This window comes from Canis aureus, chromosome 5 (assembly GCF_053574225.1).
Source record: "Canis aureus isolate CA01 chromosome 5, VMU_Caureus_v.1.0, whole genome shotgun sequence".
In the NCBI taxonomy this organism is placed as follows: domain Eukaryota; kingdom Metazoa; phylum Chordata; class Mammalia; order Carnivora; family Canidae; genus Canis; species Canis aureus.
Genome location: NC_135615.1, coordinates 49,288,978 through 49,308,016, shown reverse-complemented (window position 1 = coordinate 49,308,016; position 19,039 = coordinate 49,288,978). Strand labels below are relative to the sequence as shown.

The following is a 19,039-nucleotide window of genomic DNA, read 5'->3' as shown; positions in this document are numbered from 1 at the left end:
TGTTGCTTTTTCACTGTGGAGAATAAGAGGAAACAAAAAGAATAAAATAAATATCAGCTTTAGTCTTACACCCAGAGGTAAGGTTTTAACCTTTCTTCGAAGTATACCTAAAACATACAGTGTGATATTTTAGAAAAAAAGGAATCATATAAGATATCCTTTACATAATTTTAAATTCACTTCTATTCACCTATGTGTTGCGTATTTCCACGTTCCACGCTCTACATTATTGTATGAATAGTTTTACAGAATTCCATCAAGTGATTTATCAGTCCCTTATTGTTAAGAGTACTTCCAAATTTTCCAAATTCTAATGCTATGGTAAATATCCTAAAGCTATAGGTTGGTGTTTTTTGAGGATAAGTGACTAGAAATGGAATGTCTGAGTTAAGGGATATGCAGAATTTTTAGGCTTTCAATCTGTATTGTTAAATTTCCATTCATAAAGGTTGTGCCAATGTTATTTTATATTATTACCAGAAATATAAGGGAGTGGCCCTTTCTCCATATTTTTACCAACACTGGGCATTCAGAAATATATTTTCAATCCTCTGGGAAATATAAAGTGAAGGACAGACCAATGAAATGATGTGACACTAATATCAGTGCTAACAAAAACATAATTGGTACTGTTATGGACTGGGGAGTTCTCCCCACCCCACCCCCTTTCATATGTTGAAGCCTTAAACCCCAATGTGACTATTTGGAGGTATGGCCTTTAAGGAGGTAATTAAGGTTAAATAAGGTTATAGGAGTGAGGCCCTAATGCTACAGGACTGGTGTCCTTACAAAAAGAGGAATAGATGCCAGAGAGTTTGCATGCTTTTTCTCCATAAGAACATAGTGAGAAGATGGCCATCTGCAAGCCAGGACTCACCAGACACCAACTCTGCTGGTGCCCTGATCTTGGACTGCCAGCCTTCAGAGCTGTGAAAAAAATTAATTTCTGTTGTCTAAGACCCACCTAGCCTGAGTTATTTTGGTATGGCAGCCTGAGCTGACTACTATAGTACCTTTGTAGATTCTTGGTAAAGTCCAGGCATTCAACATGGCCAGGGAATGTTGAATGTAAAGCACAAAAACAACAGAGTGGAAATGCTGGCTTGGGGGCATGGAGATAATATAGATGGCAGTGGAACTCTGAGTTGGTGGGGCTGCTGCTATGAAGGTGGGCATAAGAGCAAGTGTAGCCTGCCACAAGCTGAGGGCCACACAGGTACATCTATCTATCTATCTATCTATCTATCTATCTATCTATCTATCTATCTATCTATTTAATTTAATTTATTTATTTTTAAAGATTTTATTTATTTATTCATGAGAGATACAGAGAGAGAGAGAGAGAGAGGGGCAGAGATACAGGCAGAGGGAGAAGCAGGCCCCATGCAGGGAGCCCAACATGAGACTTGATCCTGGGACTCCACGCCCTGGGCCAAAGGCAGGCACCAAACCGCTGAGCCACCCAGGCATCCCTATTTAATAGATCTAAAAGTGCTCCTGTCTGTACAGCAGTTGAGTTGAGGGCTTTTCCTTTTTTCTTGATATTCTGGCTCCCCTTGCCTAAAAGAAAACACATATAAACTAATGCGTTTTTATCCATATTTTACTGACATCATTCCCCTTTGTACTAATCATGTGTAAGCTAATTGGTGTTTTAGAAAGATATTTTATAGCAGGATAAATTGTAACCCACTCTGTGACCTCAGTTTCCTCAACTGTAATTTAAGGAGGTTGGATGTGATCAGTGAGTTTAAAATTTGTGCATTGAGTAATACCTAAGGCCACATCCTCCCCTCTCCAGTGTAGAGGTAGGGCTGGGGAGATGGGGCCCAGGGTGATATAAATCTATCTGGGATGTGGTACCTACTCTTCCTTTCTGTATTACAATAGCTCTTGTTTTTATTTGTTATGTATAATTTTATTCGAAGAAAATATCTGTTATGGACTGAAGATTGTGTTCCCCTCAAGTTCGTATGTTGAAATCCTCACCCCTAATGTGATGGTATTAGGAGGAGGGGCCTTGGGAGGTGACTAGATCATGAGGGTGGAGCCCTTAGGAATGGGATTAGTGCCCTTGTAAAAAGACCCTTGAGAGTTCTCTTGCTCTTTCCACCATGTGAGGATACAACGAGAAGGGGGCTATCTGCAACCTGGAGGAGGGCCCTCCCTAGAACCTGACCATGCTGGCACCCTGACCTTGAACCTCCAGCCCCCAGAATTGTGAGAAACCAATGCCTGTTTGTTTACAAGTCACTAAGTGTGTGATATTTCATTACAGCAGCCTGAAATGACTAAGACAAGGTCCTTCATCCTAAAAGACTTGCTAGGATGGTATTAAGTTCTCTTCAGATTGTAGTTCTGTGATCTCAAAAGTTGGTTTATTACCTGTATAAGACTTTGAATACTTTATAACACTCTTTAACATATTCTCATCCACGGCACACATTCACTCCTTTATGTAGTAAGCACATGTATCATCACTCTCATTTCATAGACTTGGAAACATTAAGGGACCTCCCAAGGTCACAGAACTAGATAGAACTAGACCTTGATTTAAAGCCTTCTGACCCCAAGCTTGGTCATTTCCCTGCCACTCCTGCGAAAAAGAGCTAAGAGCTACATTCCTAGAAGCCATGAGGAAAATAAGGGAAGGAGTAGTAACCCTAATATTTAAAAGTATAATTAAAAAATATAAGAAATTACATGAGTTTTTATTTTTTAAGATAATTCTATATGATTGTTTTTCTATTTATCATTCCTGTTTATCTTAGGAAGAGTTGCATTTTCTTGGGCAGAAGGTCAAGAATGGCCATTACTATGAATCTAGTGAGTTTGAATAGAAGGCCATCCTTTTGGGAAATGCAGATAAACAGAACTACCAGCCCGCATGCCCTAGTTACAAACAAGAAGTCTAATGGAAGAGGTTTCCTAAGTTTTCAATTTACGAACTTACAGTTAGGAGCTGGAAAACACTGTCTCTTCCCCAAATGCTCACCACCTCCTCCTTACCAGGCTGTATATCCTCTTCATACTCAGTAACAAACTGTAATTTTTTTCTTTGGTTCCATCACCTTTTTCTTTTTCTCCCTCTCCTCCTTCTTTTTTCTATCCTACAGTATTGCTCATGGGCCTTGATCTTTCAGCTTTACAGTGTTAAACAGTCATGCCCAGGGGCCGATAAAAGGTTATTCCAGGGACGCCTGGGTAGCTGGGTAGCTCATCGGTTGAGCATCTGCCTTCAGCTTAGGGCGGGATCCCAGGGTCCTTGGATGGAGTTCTGCAACGGGCTCCCTGCATGGAGCTGCTTCTCCCTTTGCCTGTGTCTCTGCCTCTCTCTCTCTTTCTGTGTCTCTCATGAATAAATAAAATAAAATCTAAAAAAAAAAAAAAAGTGGGGATCCCTGGGTGGCGCAGCAGTTTGGCACCTGCCTTTGGCCCAGGGCGAGATCCTGGAGACCCGGGATCGAATCCCAGATCGGGCTCCCAGTGCATGGAGCCTGCTTCTCCCTCTGCCTGTGTCTCTGCCTCTCTCTCTCTGTGGCTATCATAAATAAATAAAGATTAAAAAAAAAAAAGTTATTCTAGGACTATTCTGGACAACCTCCCAGGATCCTCCTTGATTTGCTCCAAATTGGCTTATTTTCTCCTCTGACTCCACCTGGCTCCTGACCCATGGCTTCTTCTCTCATTCACCAGAAGTGTCTGGACTTGGCTTTTGGCCCTAATTAATTCCCCTAGATCTGACTCTTGGCACTTCTTTAGGCTCTGGCTTGGTCTCTTCGTTCTGACTCTTCATGCTCCAGACAGCTCAGAGACAAATGCCTATCCCCTATTCTTCTGTCCCTGGAGATCCCCCTGGGGTACCGGCTCATTGCCAGGCCTCCTGGTCCTCCACAAGGGCTAGGAGGAAGGTGATGGTGGCCATGTAACCAGTGAGGATGTGTTTCTTAACATCATTCTTATGCTTCTGAGAGTAACCTTACATCAACAATAACAGTCATAATAATACAGCATATCCTCCTGGAATCCACATGCTGTGCCAGGCATATGGTATGCTAAATACTTATATAGGCTATCTCCTGTTATATTTTTATTTCCTCAATTCTACTGCATGTTGCCTGGGGCCAGGGTCATATCTTTCATAGGTAACCCCTGTAACCTAATGGAACTAATGGTTTTGTGTGGCTATTAGCCCCCTCACTTTATGACACTTGTAACAGTGAAGTACTGATTGACATGAGAAGTTTAAAAGAGAAAGGAAAAATATTGAGCATAAGCTTGACATAGGTCCTGGAGGTTCCATCATCTTTTATTTCACAAAATACAAATTTTATATATGGTCAAAGGATCCACTTTACAAAACTCATTTAAAAAGACTCTTTACCAGTCTCTACTTATACCCCACATGAACTGACTAGAAAAGCTTCCATAACCTTCCACCATAGTCTTCTAGTTTGAAGTCCAGTCTGTTCACTGCTCAAAAATAGCTATCTTTGACCTAAAATCTCAAGTTATAGTGGCACCTCACTGACTCAGTCGGTGGACCACATGACTCTTGATCTTGGGTTTGTAAGTTAGAGCTCTACATTGGGTGAAGGGATTACTTAAAAAAAAAAAATTCCCAGGGGCAGCCCCAGTGGCCCAGTGGTTTAGCGCTGCCTTTGACCCAGGGTGTGATCCTGGAGACCTGGGATCAAGTCCCGTGTTGGGCTCCCTGCATGGAGCCTGCTTTTCCCTCTACCTGTGTCTCGGCCTCTCTCTCTCTCTGTGTCTGTCATGAATAAATAAATAAAATCTTAAAAAAAAATCTCAGGTAGTATTGGTTGCTATCTGAAAATGGCTCTTATGTGCTGCTTACCTGTTTTGGATATAATATAGGGTCCCTAGCATCACCTAGGTGCCAGAATGACTGTTGGTTTTTGTTTTTGTTTTGTTTTTAATTTATATGAGACAGAAAGAGAGAGAGAGCACGTGAACAAGGAGGACAAGTGGACTCTCTGCTGAACATGGAGCCAGATGCCAGGGCTCAAACCCCACAACCCCAAGATCATGACTTGAGCCAAAATCAAGAGTCAGATGGTCAACTGACTGAGCCACCCAGGTGTCCCTGCTGTTCCCTTATTTAATCTCTGTTGAGCCTCATGAGGACCTACTGAAAACAGAGTCATTTTCTCTGACTATGTCCTTTTCTGATCTTAACCTCTGTCTTCCAGCTCTCTTTCTCTTTCACCTCTTCAACATTTATATCCCCTATCCTGGATGGGAGGAACTGAAGGAACCAGAATCCCAGCTCTCATTTGACATTACTCTGGAACACTTGGTAGGTGGCATGGAATATGTCTCAGAGACGGACATACATTTTCCCTTTTGTGACAGATTTGGAATATGAATAATCAAAGAAGGCATTCCTCCATTCAGCTGAGAAAACAGTAGCCTGAAGCCAAATATATCTTCTGGTTTTACAGATGTACAGACCCACAAAAGCTGAATGAAAAGGAACTTAGAAGGCAAGGAAGATGATCCAATTGCTTTAGGCTCTCTGCTTGATAACTTTGAGATACTGAGTACATGCGCTATTTGCATGACTGATTTAGTGGTTTACCCTTATGACATTGCTAATCATCATAATTATGATAACTTACATATGTGTAGTGCTTTATGGTGTTTAAAGCATTTTTATATCCGTTATCAGGTCTTCACAACAAACTTGGGAAGGTACACTTGCCAAAAGACTGGACTTTACCTGCCCCTGCCCCTCCACACCCGGAGTGAGAGTAACCAGTCTTTTAACTCAACTTAGTAAAACACCACTTTAGTCTCATTGAATTGCTTTGCTAAACAAAGGGTTACACCCAACAAACCAGTCGTTGATCTGTCGCATTTCTGATCCAGTGGGCATCAGTGGGAGCTCTCCTAGTCCACCAAGAACATCATTCTCAACCTAGCTTTTATTATTCATTGTATTTCCTTAGCAATAGTAAGCACTTCTCTGACTTGGAAAGACTATGAATTTACAGCTCCGTTCCTCCAGAGTACTACAGATAAGGCTGATGGTGGGTGGAGCAATTCCACTGGACTTGTAATTATTAGACACAGAACCCCAAACTCTTCTTAATTCCTACCTCTCCTGTAAGTACAGTAGTATATTCTCCTCCCCTGTAGCCCTATGACACAAATACAGTACCTACTGCTATTTGTTAGAGATGAGAAAAGAATGTTAGGTGATTATATTACTTATTCATAAAGCCAGTTTGGTAGAGCCAGGAATAGTTCTCAGATCCTCTAACTTCCAAATCAGCTATCTTTTCTTGTATGGAACATACTTTGGTGTCTCTTTGAAAAAGTTTTCAGAAGCAAGCACAATTCCAATGATTTTTTTTCTAAAAAACTACCCATTTTTTGGGCATTTCATAGATCACTTTAGCTGTATTTTATGGTCTTTCAGGGTTCCATGTGAAAATGTGTTTATCATTAGACCTTCTTTCCATCCCATTGCCCTCCTGTCTCAGAAATTTCTCCCTACTTTTAGGGGTGAGTCCTGATGGCCACGTTTGTAGTGTGCACGCCCCTTCCTTCTTTTTGTGGCTGCTTGGGAAACAAGTGAACCCAGTGCAGAATGGTGCAAACCATCTCTCTTGCAAATGTGGAATCGGAAAGAACACAATACGTTATTCAGTTTTATGGGTCATTTGAATGGAGGACACATAAACTCCAGGGCCATGGTCCGTGGGGCTTAGACATAGAAACATGAAGCAGAGATGAAAGAGAGAAGGAAAAAGTCCAGAAAAAGCCAGCAGAAAGATGAGACACCATGTGGTGCCAGGGAACAGAGCTATACGGGCAGCAAGAGTGGCTGCCTGGCTTCTTCGCTGCTTTTTCGTTCACAGCTCCAGATACACCAGCAGCTCAGCCCACGTTGTCACTGTTGCCCTTGGAGCCTATGAGACACTCTAGGATTCTTTCCAATAAATTCCTGTTGTTTCATTAGGTTGAAGAGGATTTCTAATATTTGCCATCCAAAGAGCTTTCACTCAGATGAAAACTGTTTTCTGGAAATCTTTGCTCCAAGCATTTCTATCATTGGCTAGGTACAGAAAAGAATCTCCTCCACCCACTGCGACGGGTGTGTGCATACTCAGGGGCACACAGCCCCAGGTACGCACATCCCCAGCTGTGTGGCCAGGAGCCAGCCCTCCTCAGCTCTGCTAACCTCACCTTCCTCTTTACCCTGAAGCTCCCAGGGAAGAGAACAGCATCCAGCCTGATACTTGAATAATTTCTCCTCATTGACACTCTTCTCATAATTCCCCTGTGCCGTTGCATGCCCACTTCCTTCTTCCTTTGCAGTCTTCCTGTCACTCATTGTTTGCTAATGACTAGTTGGCTGGCAAAGAAAAGAGAAGTGGCAGCCAGCCTGGCCTTCCACGCTGGAAAGAAGCATGTTTTCTAGAGAATAAAAACACTATTTGGTAAGAAGCACGTTCCAGCACTGAATATTTCTTTTTTCAAAGTCCTGCTGGGCTCCTTCTGTCTCTGAGAGTCTGCGCTTTCCTTTGTCACTTCCTTCCACCTCCTTCCCAGATGGAGAATGGCAGGGCCACCTTATTTGGGCACGGGCTCCTCAGAGGTGGGGTGGGCTCTCAGTGATTCTAAGATGATCTCGAGGAAGCAAATATTAGAGTAGTTATACTCATCAGAAAATAACAGGCTGCCATTTGGAAACCTCTGAAGCTCTTTCAGATTCTTCTACAGAAAGCCGATAATTAGCAAGAAATGCTGGCTCCTCTCAGCTATCTGCTCAGAAAGAAGTCTTCCGAACCTGCAGAATAAACTTACCCTTGTCTGGATTTGATATTTGTTTCAGAGAAGGATAGGACTCTTGACAGCATCTCTTTCCTTACCTTCTTGCTCACCTGGGTAATGGTCCATCTGCCTAACATACTCCAGAGCTTTTCTTAAAAGCCAGGTGGCTGGGATCAACTCTCTGAGGTCAGACCTTACCCTGTCCTTAGAGGGAAGAATGCTGCCAACCTTGACAATAATTCTGATTATTCATTTATAATGCACTGCATATCAAACAGTGTTCAAAGGCTCCCTGAAAACCCCGTAGGTTTGCATGATCCTTCTGCTAAATGCTTTTCAGCCAGAAGAGGGCGTGCGTCTCTGACTTTTCCCCCTTTTAAACTCCGTGAAAGCCCTAAGAAAAACCTATGACTTTTAGATCTACACTGTTCTCTGTATATAAATAACAACACAGCAACAAAAAGTTCATCTCTTGAAGACAAACAAGAAATATCAGTAAATGCAAATCAGGCAGCTAGCACAGAACACCACCCTGGGTACTCGGGTCACTGCAGCTTCTGGTAAGCATTATTTCTTACACCACTTGCTCAGGTTCAGAAATGAAGTGACAAAAAAATGCATCAAGGGCTTCTTGCTAGTAAGGAGCAATGGGTAATATATTTGTTTGTATTATGGGATTGCAGTTCTACTAGAAGGAACACTTGACATTTTGATGAGTGTCTCCAGGGAGAAAAGGTACTAACTTCAGAACTTAGTTTTAATTATACTAAGGAGATTACATTATTCAAAAGCATCCCACTGGTAAGGTGCAACATTTCCTGAAACAGTTTAGTGGAAAATGCCACATTAATCAGTTCAATATTTCACTCAGAAGGCTTAATGATGGGAGAAGTTTAAAGTACCGTAGCACGATAATGCAGAAGGGGAGGGAAAAAAAGAATGTTCACTTAGAGGGAAAGGCTGAGGGAAAGGCTGAAATCGTTGTTAGTCCCTCTTGTGTCTTTCCCCATGAAAAGCTGGCTGGCTATGTTAGGGACGCCTGTAGTTAGGGATCAACGTGTGGGACCCACCGTCCTGAAATAAAAGGAACCAGAAAAGGCAACAAACACAAGGTGAGGGATTAAGTCCTCTGCCCAGGCATTTCCCTTCTGCATCTTGGTTGACCTACCTCCAGGTCAGGGATTAGCAGCCGCTCTCTTCCTCCCCACCCAGCACCCAGAGAGACAGCAGATCTTTGTCAATGTCCGAGAGCTGCTATTGCCGGAAGGGGGAGATTCAGAAGTGCTTTGTCTTCTTCTCCATTCCCATTCTTTCCACCAACTCATATGCTAATTATCTTCAAAATTCACCTATGAAATTTGAATGAGAATCTAGCCTGAGAGTCAGAAAGGGGTGCACTTACTAGGTGGGCTCTTCCCTGAAAGGTGGCCCAGGCTCCTGGGTGTGGAGACTGAGAGAAGAGGACTGGAAAGTCCAGATCCAAAGGTCTGTAAACATAAAAACCAGTCTTATGGTTAGTCCAGTAAGAGGAACAACAATTAAAAAAAAAAAAAGAATCAAGATCTGCTGTTCTCGTGGGACTGTTTTCCAAGCAAAGAAGTGTAGGCGCTCTAGTGGCCTCGTGGCTCAAGCAGCGAGGGGCAACAGTTAGGGGACAGACACAATCACTGTTGGTGTGCGCTTAACATTTTTTGTCTGATTGTTACTTTAATTCCCCAGTAGCAATCTCTCCCCGCCGTCCCCCCCGCCCCCCCCCCCCCCCCCGTTCCCAAAGACGTCAAAGTGTCTTGGAATAAAAACTAAAAATCAATACTTAAATAGCAAAGCTAAGTTGTCTAGGATGTACACTGTGGGACATTTCCCTGCCCAGTTTTCTTTTCTCTATTCCTTAGTAAATGCTAAAGTGGATTCTAACCGCGAGTGTGCTGTGGGCTCCTTCCTGCCTTATGTATCAGAGTCAGTGCTGTTTTTACCTTCAAAGCTCTCTCCACTTCTTCCATAACACGTTTCTGCCTTCTGCTAGTCACCACCTTTCTTTCCAGAGCAGGTCCCTGTGCAGCTCTGCTCTCTGTATTTCCTTCTCCCTGTATCCTTCTACATAAATCATCTTTGGAGGGAACCTAACCTTAGTACTTTCTGAAACAGGACCTTACTTTTCCTAATTCAGGAATTCCCAAGCTTTTGTTCAAGCATTAGCCCATTCTTGTCCTCTTCTTATTCTGCTTCTGTGATCCTTTTAAAGTGATATATATTTACTGAAAAAATGAAGTGAACCTGAATATTGTTTTAAGATGTGCCCAATGGCCCATGAGATTTTTAACAACTTTCAAAGGAAAAAACAAATATGATTTCACAATTAGGATTATAATGGGTGTCGTGAGAGCAAGGCTGCTACGCTACACACATTTGATGCAGACTTAAGTGGGAATATGCTGTCTCCTTTTTTTTTTTTCTAAAATTTTATTTATTCCTGAGAGACACACAGAGACAGACACAGGCAGAGGGAGAAGCAGGCTCCCTGCAGGGAGCCTGATGTGGGACTCGATCCTGGGACTCCGAGGTCATGCTCTGAGCCAAAGGCAGATGCTCAACCGCTGAGCCACCCAGGTGTCCCCAAGTACTCTGTCTCCTAATGAGGGCGTCCCATCACTGTCTTTTTTTTTTTTTTTAAGATTCATTTATTTACTTGAAAGTGCAGGGTGGGAGGGCCGAGGGAGGGAAAGGGAGAAGCTCAAGCGGACTCCACGGCCAGCACGCAGCCCCACCCGGGCTTCACCTCACAACCCTGAGCTCAAGACCTGAGCCAAAACTAAGAGTCAGATGCTTAACCTACTGAGCCACCCAGGTGCCCCTCCCATCACTATCTTAAAGGTACTAGAAAGTCATATTTGGAGGTTTCTCTTTTTGTTTTGCTTTATTTACTATCACATGCAGTTCTTTATCTGGTTTTGGGTGAATTCTTCAGATTAGATTGAATGCAGAGTCTTTGATTAGTTTGTTGGGGCTCATCTGTTTCTTCTTGGAAGCTCTGAGGCTTGGCCCTGACCAGAGGCAGGAATGCTGAAACCCATGGGATTGTCCCGCAGTTCCTGGTCCTGATTGCTGTTTTCTAGTTGCAGGGTTCTAAGTGTTGTTCTACTCTTCAAAACGTGCTTGACTCCATCTGTGGGCTTTTACCTGATCCATTTTCTAAGTCTCAAACCAATGTTAGGAGGGCTTGGAAGAGGGTTTTTTTTTTTTTTTTTCATTTTTAAAAAAAGATTTTTATTTATTTGAAACAGAAAGAGAGTGAGAGAGCACAAGCAAGAAAAGCAGAGGGAGAGGGAGAGGGAGACCCCTTGCTGAGCAGGGAGCCCAAACGTGGGGCTTGATCCCAGGACCCCAAGATCACGACCTGAACCAAAAGCAGACATTTAACCTGATGAGCCACCCAGGTGCCCCTGGAAGATGGTTTTTATAACCAAATCAGAAAACTGAAAATACCAAATCACTTAGGCATCAATGGATATGGCGTATTAGGCTAGAGAGTTATCTGACCTGCAATATGGAGTGCTCACTATCTATGAGGAAAAGAGGCAATTAAAGCTCACAGGCTGGCAGATAATCTTCCTTGCTGGTATAGAATAGCTGACTTTTCATGTGGCACAGAGATTCCAGGGAGAGAGGGATAAAAAGGACGTATCACTCACACTCCATGCGGAAGAGGGACTGACTGGGTTTCAATCCTGTGACAGTCTCACAAGCCCCTGTTCTGCAATCACCTTTTACGATGTTATGAATCATTGCTGGCTTTTGACAAGAAGTGGCGCTGGTTGCTGGCCTGACCTCCTTCTGGGCTGATATCTCTTATTATTTGTTCATCCCTTCTGATATGAATTCACTGTTGTCATAATAATCATCATTTACGAAGGCTTGTTATCTGCCTCTTATTGGGCAGCACCCGTCTATTCTTTAAAATGGAAGCTCAGAGAGCTCTGGCCCTTCCAAAACATTTTTTCCATGGTTTTAAGCTTCGGACACTTCTATTTCATTCACACTCTATGCATTAACCCTGCCTGGCTCCATCTGTTCTTCTTTCTTCTTTCAACATTCCAACTTATTCTATTGTTTGGTTTCTGTAGAATCATACATCTGCCTGTTACAAATACTCTTATCCTAGTTGTGAACCACTGTCTTTTACATGATGAATAATTCAAGAAAATAAAAAGTATTTGAAGTTGTATATCTTTTTAATAAAGTCTATCCATTTAAAAGCCACAAAATCTACATTTACAACTGCAATTTAATATTCTTTTATAATTGCAGTGCCACTGATGGTTGAATTACTTTTTTGTTAAAATTTCAGAAATTGCATAATAGCAAGGATTGTACCGGTGGTTCTCAATCTCACCATATTTCAGAATCATATGGAAACATCTGAAAATTCAAGCTACACCCCCTGAAGATTCTGGCTCAAGTTGGTCTGGGGATCACTCAGACTTTTTAGAATAACTGTGGGAACCACTGCAGGGAAATATCAGGCAACGAAGAGGTTCCAGTACATACCATTAGTGAGCAAAGGATTTTAGAACGGATTCATCTTGCCTTTTTTAAACGATTTTTTTATTTATTCATTTGAGAGAGAGTGAGTGAGAGAGCACAAGCAGGGGAAGAGGCAGAGGGAGGGGGAGAAGCAGAATCCCTGCTGAGCGGGGAACCCAACTTGGCTCCATCCCATCCCAGGACCCTGGGATCAGGACCTGAGCTGAAGGCAGACACTTAACCAACTGAGCCACTCAGGCACCCCTTGTCTTTCTTTGATTTATCTTCTAAGCTTTAATTATGGAAATGGTTTGCTTAATGTTGTATCTTGATATTGTGTTCTCCAAATCATGAGTTTAAAAAAAAACTGTTTTAATCACAACAATCATAGCAATCAGTACAAGAATTTGCATTTTATCTAGAAAAGGCTTTACCTCAGTTTGGAACATATATTAACATTTTACAAATACATACATGTTATGACCCAGCAGTTCGGTTTCTAAGAACCTTTCTTGCAGAAATACCTGTACACATGCATAAGGATTTTCATAGGCACACTGAGAGACGTGGTAAAAAAAAACCCAAACCAATCAATGACAAACACCAAAAACCAAAATGACTATCACTGGGGCAATGGTTTAAATAAAATTTGGAACTCTAAACAATGAAAGAATATGTAGCTGGTAAAAATGAGTTATGTGCTCTATCTTGGAAAGGTGTATGTGACATGTTTTGAAGACTGTAAACAGTATGGTCCTTCCTGCCTCCCCTGCCGCCCCCCCACTTTTTTTTGTAAAAGGAGAGCACTGGGTTGGGGGGGGGAGAGTGTGCACATGCCCAGAAGTACATAAAAGTCTGGAATGATAAGGAAGTCTCCATACTGTTAACTGGGGCTTTTTCTCCCCCCCTGGGGACTGTGATAAAGCAATGGGGTAAAGAAAGGCTTTCACCGTATTACTATATCATTTCACAACATCCCTCCCACAAGCAAACGTTGTGTATGTAATCATAAGCAAAAGAAAAGGATTAACAGCTAATAACAGAAACAGCGATCTTCAGGGTGTGAGTCTCAGGCTGGAATCTGCAGGCCCCTCCCCAGAAGAATACACAGTACAGTGTATTATACTATACTATATACTATAGTACTATATACTGTACACAGTACAGTGAGCCCACAAGACTGCGTAGGTGCCACTCCTCCCAGATACCTGGGTTCCACTGGCTGATTTCTATCCAGACTCTACTCCCTTCCCCTTGTCCAGACCGCCCCAGTGGGGCCTCCAACTGCCTGCCTGGCAGCCTGAGCAGCATCTCCACCGCTGGTGGCCAGGGCTAAGTGTGTCCTGAGTGGGGTGTGCAGGGTGCACAGGGAAGCGAGTGGGGTTGGCCCGGCGGAAGTGAGTCCTCGGAGGGGGGGGGGGCAGGTGGCAGGTGGGGATCTCAGGACAGTGACCTGCAGGTGGCTTAGGTGGCATCTCAAGCTGGTCAGGCCTTCCAGCTGCCTTCAGGGACGCAGGCTCCACCCCTACCATCCCCCAGAGAACTCAACCAAAGGGGAACCGGCTCTATCAGTTTCAGGTCTTCTATTTAGTTCTCATCACATCCCACTACCCAATTTCCCAATTTTTTGTGGGTGTTCACTATGTGCCAGGCACCACATGTATTTTATATATATTATTTCAATTCTCACAACCACGAGGAGGCAAGTAATATTATCACTCCCATCTTACAGATCACAAAATAGAGGCACAGAAAGATTAGGTCCTTCATTCAAAATTACATGAATAATAAGTGGCAAGGCCAGGATTCAAGTACTCGTACTCATCACTCTGCTCCATCTTCCTGTGTATGTCAAATCCTTCCTATCTCCACCAACTGTCTCTTCTTTGAAGTTACAAAGCAGTTAGAGAAGACAAAACGAAGTGCCACTAATGAATGCATGGCTCCTTCTTTTAGGGGAAAAAGGTCTTAGAATTTAAGGTTAATAACATCAGATTTAAAAAATAAGATTTTCATGGGAGCAATCTATAAAAATATAACCAGGCACATCCATTTTCTTAATATAAGTTTTCATTGTCCTTAGGTTTGATAAAGTTTCCTGGGTGCTCACTGAAAACTGCCTTTCAGAATTTGCACACACAATTTTGCCCACATAAGGGAAGCAGCAGAGCACAGGGATAAAAATGGATTTGAGCAAGACTCCCAAAGTTTGATTCTTGGCTTTACCACTCATATGCTGTGTGACCCCAGGCAAGTTATTTAACCTCTCTGTGCCTCCATTTCCTCATCTGTAAATTTCTTCTTCTGTAAAGGAGAAGTACCTTAGGGTTATTATGACAACTGAATGAGTGATACTGTTCAGTACTTAAAACCATGTCTGGCATATGGTAAGAGCCATAGATGTATTTGTTAAATAATTAAAATCATTAAAAGATAACTTAAAGAATAAAGTACAGTACAACCAAACTATGTAGATTCTAAATCATTGTTTTTTAAGGGGGAAGAATGGATTAAGAAACCCCTATTTATTGAACTTCTCTGGCCGCTAGCAATAACTAGTACTGAATACAGCCTTTCAAATTTCCAGGTAAGTAAAAATCTCCTTTTAATTCAAGCAGATGATCACGATTCTCAAGAATTGGATTCTGGGTCTGCAGAGAGCTGGGCTTAATAACAAGTGGAAAACAGGCCCCAAAGACAGCACGTTCTCAGCAAGGTACTTGGGCTTCTGGGGCTGGGGGCTTGGGGACTTAAGAATTTGATGCTTGCTCAGAGTTACTAATGCGGCTGTTAGCCTTGAGACTTTCCTGCTTTCACACCACACATGTCCGGGGGTTTCTATTTCATCCTTCCACTCATTTCCTGAGTCTCAGACTTTAGGACTTTACCCTGTATTTCTTTTGTTTCACATTCTTAGAGTTGGCATTACAGTTTTAGTGTTGTCAGGGCATTAAAATCTATATTTCATTCTAACATAACTGGAGCAAATCTTAAGATTTCTAGCTGGGATTCTTTGCCACCTTTCGCCTGGTGATGTCTGCAGTTTCATTTTGCTCTAATCGTCCCTGGCGGTGCAAACCAGCAGGGACTCAACCCTCATCCTTGCATGCTGAGCCACCACCACCCTCTGCTGCCGAGAAAATGCAATGTATCGAGGGGGGCAAAACCAGCCCCTTTCTAACACTGGGCAGAGCTGGCAGGGCGGGGGAGGGGGGACTGTTAATACCTAGATTTTGGCTTTCTCTGCTGATGATTGCCACGGTCATTGCCTCTGCTGTTACTAAAAGGCTCCTTGAGAAAGGATGATGAGGAATGGCTACATGAAAAACAGTGAAGCCACACACAGAGAGTTTGTAAAACCCCTCGGGATCTCCGGAGCTGAAAAGGAGCTATAAATTGTCAAATAGCATCATTAATAATATTACTTGTCGGATCGTAAATAGCAACAAATAAAATCAAGCTGCAGGTTTTCTGAGCTTTTACCCGACTCCCCTAAATAGGCAGTGGGGCCCTTCCTCTCTTTCCTCGTTATTGCTCATCTTGCATTCTCTAACACGTATCTCTGCAATTGCCATAAGCAAATCATTTAACCCGTAGGAATCATCCCGGGAAGGTGATGTCAGTGCAAACGGAGCTGTGGCTGTAAAGACCAGCCAAGCACAAACACCCAAAGAAAAGGATTTGCAGATGCGAAGGGCTTTATCGGTCGCAAATACGGCCACTAACTGATAATAACGGGAGGTGTGCGGAGCCCGAGGCACGCGGGGAGCTGCAGGAGTTCCAGGCCCACGAGCCAGGCCCCGAGGAACTGGAGCTGGAGGTCTGAGCTTCGCCCGCACGGCGGGACCCTGCTCCTGAAGCACCCATGCCACCTCCCTTGTGGAACCGGACAAGCTCTAGTGGGGTGTTGGCAGGTGGTTTGCAGTCTTACGTTGGGTTGGGGTTTAAAAACAGGTTTGCCTTCACTTGGTACGATTCTTGAGTATACTAATTAAATTACAAGGGACCAAAACAGAGAGAGCATGTCCCCAGATCACTGCTGCCACCTATCGCCTTCTCCCACCCCCGGGGTCCTCGCGAGGCTCCCCAGTGACCTCCCTCCAAGAGTCTGCGTGGCAGAGCAGCAAGGTGGTGGGAAGGCAGTGAGTGTGGCCTCGCAGCCCATAATTCAGCACGTCTGGGGCTGAATTCTGGCTTCACCACTTACTGGCCCTGTAACCCAGAGAAGGTTATGTTACTTCCCGTGCCCCAGCTCCCTCTGTGAAACACCCACCTCATAATTACATGTGAGAATTGAATGCAAAACATATGTAAAAATCTAGAATAGATTTTTGGTGCATGGAAGCATTTGTTACAGATTATATGCTTCTTATGCCCATTCTGGATGCTCTGGGAGGTGTTTTGAAGGGTTCCACATGCACACAGCTTACTTCACCAGCTTAAAAGTGTGGTATGTCGTGGGGCACCTGGGTGGCTCAGGTGGTGATCCTGGGATCGAGTCCCCAAAGGGAGCCTGCTTCTCCCTCTGCCTGTGTCTCTGCCTCTCTCTCTGGGTCTCTCATGAATAAATAAAATCTTAAAAAAAAAAAAAAAAAAAGAACCGTATGTATCTCTTGTTAGGATTCCAATGACATGGCTTGAGCCACCTCTCATATCTGAATGCGTGGCCTCCCAAGTTCTATCCTCCTGGGATAATCGTTAGGAGCTGAGGTGTCCTAAAGGTCTCTCTTGCTGCTGGATCCACAGTTCAGGCATGGCTCCTAAGAGCGAGAGCATGTTGTCACTGCCACTGGGAAACTTGTTTCTGCTTGGGTTAATGCCTCCCCAAGCTGCACACCTGGTGACACAGCAAAACCTGGCAAGTCCAAAGGCTTCATTGGTCCTGGGAGGACGGTATGGCAGTGTCTGAGGAAAGTGGCTGGTGTGTCAAGCACCAGCATGGTCCCACTCCCATGCAGGTGCTTTAAGGTCTGGGGCAAAACCATCTTCCACCCTTTATTCATGACTGGTCAGAGATATTTAAGTTGAACAAGTGGCCTGGCTCGAAGGACTTTTTTTTTTTTAATTCGCCCACACAGCTGCTTCCCCAGAGCTCAATATAAGTCCAGAATCACTCTTCCTTTGACTTGTCTACTTCATGCAGAGCATGGGACCATGCCTCCGTCTCTCGCTATCTCCACATGCTGTCCTTATTTCTGTGGTCTCCTTGTCCTATCCGGGGTGCCCCTGATCAGTAACTGTGAATCTCCTAGAGGAAGGTTGGGGGGTCTCATCCCTTTACTTGGAGAAAACGTTCTGTCTCCTACGAATCTGCCCACTTCTCCCCAGCTCTGAAGGCCAACAGCATCTTCGGTATAAAAAGGCAGATTACGGCTCTACCGCACAACCTGACATAGTCTTATTTTAAAGTCTCTGCTTTGCTTGATAATTGTTTTTACGGATGATCAATTGAGAGGGAATGCTCTGAGAGCTGTCAACAAAGTGTCAAGTAGAATGACTGAACGGCTCATATCATTTCCTTGTGACCTTTATGTGATTGTGCATTTGAACAACTCTACTTTCTTGAGAGAAGGTAAAGAGGAAAAATATTTTTTTCGGGAAGAAGAAACATCTTGATCTACAACAAGTACCTACTGAATACCCCTACTGTATTTCCAGTCTATAATTGGAATATTTTGAATGTTTCCCAGTATAGGAGAATTCACATGGAGGAAAATAGACATTACTCACTCTCCCTTGGATGGGGCATTTTTACAAGTGCCCAAAGCCATTTAAGTCATGTGCTGGAGATTCATTTAGCTATCAGTGTATAGTTCCATTCCAAAATCTGGTATTTTAAAATTACAATTGTTTTATTGTCTTTCATGATTTTATGGGTTGACTGAGTTCAGTTGGGAGGTTTTCTGCTCTATATGATATCAGCTGGAGCTGCTGTCATTAGGGTCTCAGTCGGGCTGTAACGTTCAGATGTTTACTCTCATGACTAGCACTTGGTGCTGGTGGTTGGCTGGGAGCTCAGCCACATGGTGGTTCTTCTCCATGTGGCCTCTCTATGGGTCTTGAGATCGTCACATTATGGTACCTGGGTTCTAAGACAGAGTATTCCAAGGTACAAGCCCCAATGTGCAAAAACTTATTAAGCCTCTGCTAGTATCTTGCTTGCTAAAATCCCAGTGACCAAAGCCATTCACATGACCAAGCTCAGAATGTGGGTGGGGACCACTCAAGGGGATGGATATTGTAGTTTCATATTGATATTCACCAAATAGTGGATCCCCCCAGAAACTCCTGTGAATTCTAAGATAGCAAAATGGCAGTCCTAGAGTTGTGGAGTTCCTAGGGACATGAGAGACTCTAAGTTCAGTGTCTTTGTTTTATAGATGAAGTGACAAGAGCCCAGAGATGGTGATTTACTTACTCCAAGCCATAACCCAAACCTGGACCGTTCATTGTAAAAACGCTTCTGAGCCAGGCTCTGTGCAGCCTCTCCCTACCCACACGTGCAGGTTCAGGCTCTTGCCTTGCAGAGCTCACATTCTAGAGGGCCCTGCAGGTGAGAGCCCCTCATGCACAATGCCACATTTTCACCACAGTACTTCACAGCCTCCCCATTGTTAATTAAGTGTGTAATGACTGTATTAAAGTTAGTTTCAGGTTCTAAATTTATGACATAGTAGTTATAGTTATATTTTAATGTATACTTTATGGTACATTG

At 43.4% G+C, this 19,039-nt stretch overlaps 1 long non-coding RNA gene across 50 annotated transcripts in view; it reads right to left on the bottom strand.

Moving 5' to 3' along the window:
* The window catches only part of LOC144314152 (uncharacterized), a 240,698-nt gene that overhangs the window by 67,624 nt on the left and 154,035 nt on the right, over positions 1-19,039 (bottom strand). For 9 of the 50 annotated variants that reach the window (XR_013379880.1, XR_013379881.1, XR_013379882.1 and 6 more), the window contains one exon: positions 9,206-9,290. The exons of 38 other annotated variants lie outside the window; for them this stretch is intronic. This is a non-coding gene — a long non-coding RNA (uncharacterized LOC144314152). Of the gene's footprint in view, positions 1-8,971; positions 9,153-9,205; positions 9,291-19,039 lie in introns of all 50 variants that reach the window. 3 more of the 50 variants (XR_013379923.1, XR_013379889.1, XR_013379894.1) reach the window with 1 other exon arrangement.